This window comes from Squalius cephalus (assembly GCF_949319135.1).
Source record: "Squalius cephalus genome assembly, chromosome: 12".
Classification (NCBI taxonomy): domain Eukaryota; kingdom Metazoa; phylum Chordata; class Actinopteri; order Cypriniformes; family Leuciscidae; genus Squalius; species Squalius cephalus.
The window spans coordinates 22,303,483-22,306,094 of NC_137133.1; the positions used below are offsets into that span (position 1 = coordinate 22,303,483).

A 2,612-nucleotide genomic window follows, 5' to 3' on the forward strand; every position below is an offset into this window, starting at 1 on the left:
ACCGCGTCACACACACACATTCCAGAATTGCAATCTTGACATCGCAGCCTGTTCATTATAGCCCTAATACAATATAATAATAAAAAAATAGTCAACCTAACATATACGAATTACACTGCTCTGTTTAAATAGTCAGTAGTACAATTTGTACCATTCACAGTAAGCAGAGCTCCACTGTGATGTTTCCAAGCACATTTTTGCACGTGTGAAGAGGATGATTTTTTCCATCGATATTGGAACATGAGTGAAGTACAAAGCCTATAATAAAGAATAGTTTAGCATCCAAATACATCGCAAATATTGAAACATTTTGATTCTAATGAGAGGGTTACGTGAGACCAACACGGCTTACTTTCGTTTTTATTTTTACATTAAATTTAAAGGATTTGTTGTGGAATATTTTGAGTGTATCATAAAATCAGAATAAGGTAAGACAAGTAATATTTTCTGTCTTTTATATATATATATATATATATATATATATATATATATATATATATATGTATGTGTGTGTGTGTGTGTGTGTGTGTGTGTATATATATATATATAGATAGATATATATATATAGATATAGATAGATAGATAGATATAGATAGATAGATAGATAGATATTTATATATACATATATATATATATATATATATGTGTGTGTGTGTATATATATATTATATATATATATATATATATATATATATATATATATATAGCTGTGAGCAGCGATTATGGGCCAAAGCCGGCGGCACCGCCACCCCGGTGCCACCGGCTTGGGCCCCTAATCGCTGCTCGCAGCCATATTTTACTTTAAATCCCCCAGTATTATACTGCTATTTCTCTTTACAGTAAATAACTGTGATTCCCATTGCATCATGGGAATTTTCTGTGACGTCTAACACCACATACAGAGACTTACTGTATTTTTTAAATTTGCTGTATACTACTGTATTTGTCTAACACCACATACAGAGACTTACTGTATTTTTTAAATTTGCTGTATACTACTGTATTTGACGTAACGGCCTCTCTGGCTGGCACCATTCCATTGTGCTTTTTACTTCCTAATTTTTTGCCTTACACCACGTGTCTACAATGCTATAACAGTCAGAGGCTGTCTATATTGGACACATTGAAGCGACCGGGCCGGACCATTAATGCAAAGTGTAAACCTGTTTGTCCCTTGCCAGAAATAGCGCGAGCGCTTGGACTCGGAGTAACGTTACCGTCCGTACATCAGAATGAAATATAACGGCGCATCACTATACACTGTCTGGGATTTGTCGTGTCTCGCCGGAGCATCCAGTGTAATATCACTGGGACTGTCTTTTGCTGGACCGCGCCGGGGAAGAGACGGAATTCACTTCACCGAGAGAGAGACCAGCAAGCAAGGTAAAAAAACATTCCGTGTTGACAGGAATGTGCCCAGTTTAACCTGTTATACTCGTCAACATGGCGGTAACGTTAACGAACTTTACCACAGTAAACTGCGCTAACGTTTCATTTTACAGACTTTGTTGTCGAGTAATAATAATAATGAGCAACGCTTAGTTTACATTAACAATAAATTAACTATGTGAAATTCTGTTTTGGTTGTAGATAATGTTGGCCTACTGATGAGAAAATAACATTGTATGTTAGCTAATGTAACGTTTTATTTGGCTAGCTGCCACCTTTCTAGTTTTAGCATTAGTTTGCAAACTATAACATATTATAGTTTTTTTTTAATGGAATTTAATATTTACTTCCATTTTTGTATGTGTTTAAAGGCAACTGCAACAAAGCGCCAATTCACGCCAGTGACTTCTAGCAAGATTCCGGAGATAAGTTAACATTAGGCCATTTGTGATATATTTTGACATAAGTTTGCTGAAATGATTAGCAATATGTGATAAGTGCTTTGGAGCCACTGGTGCAGACTAGGTAGCATACAATATCTTATAAAATTGGCTAACTTTATATTAAATAAGTGACCTTTGCATCATGTCTAACTTTATATTTATTACACAGCAAATGAACCAATCAGAAGATGGACCATTTTCTATGTTCAGTCTCACCAGATTAAATGTATTCAGGTAAGCACTGCACTAAAACTCTCACTAATTCATTCATACCAAATCTAGCATTCTAAACAACTTAAGTTTATATTTTTTGCATTATTTTGATATTTTATTAGGCAGAAGACTCTCTACCATTGCAGTCCCATCTGAACAGGAAGGTCCTAACATCAGCGCACAGGTGGGTTAACTACTGTAGGAAGGAGAACGGTCATCACTTAGTGATTTCTTGCATGTGTCTTAATGTATATTTGTCTCAGACAGGGACCCCTTCACTGCAGATGAGCTGAAATGGGCTAAATCATCGATGTCAGTCTTTCTCTCTATGGATCTCAGCATTTGTGGACAGAATTTAGGATTTGTAAGTATTAAAATTTAATCTGGAATAATGTAATTTAGTTCAGTTGAAATGTTTGAATATGCTATTGCCAAAGCTGTTTACAAATATATATTCTTAAGTTATTGTAAACATAATAATAAAAATGTAAACAAAGGAGGTTAAAAATATTTTGACACTAATATTTATTTCTCTCTCTCTCTCTCTCTCTCTACATTTGTGTTTGT

At 34.7% G+C, this 2,612-nt stretch overlaps 1 long non-coding RNA gene across 2 annotated transcripts; it reads left to right on the plus strand.

Moving 5' to 3' along the window:
* The first annotated feature begins 1,330 nt into the window (after positions 1-1,330).
* On the plus strand, positions 1,331-2,384 carry LOC307168895. 2 transcript variants are annotated; one of them, XR_013823008.1, is made up of 5 exons: positions 1,331-1,383; positions 1,761-1,914; positions 2,002-2,066; positions 2,168-2,229; positions 2,309-2,384. It is a non-coding gene; the product is annotated as an uncharacterized lncRNA (long non-coding RNA). The 2 variants fall into 2 exon arrangements; XR_013823009.1 differs by lacking the exon at positions 1,761-1,914 and having other exon boundaries at positions 1,334-1,383.
* The last annotated feature ends 228 nt before the right edge of the window (positions 2,385-2,612 follow it).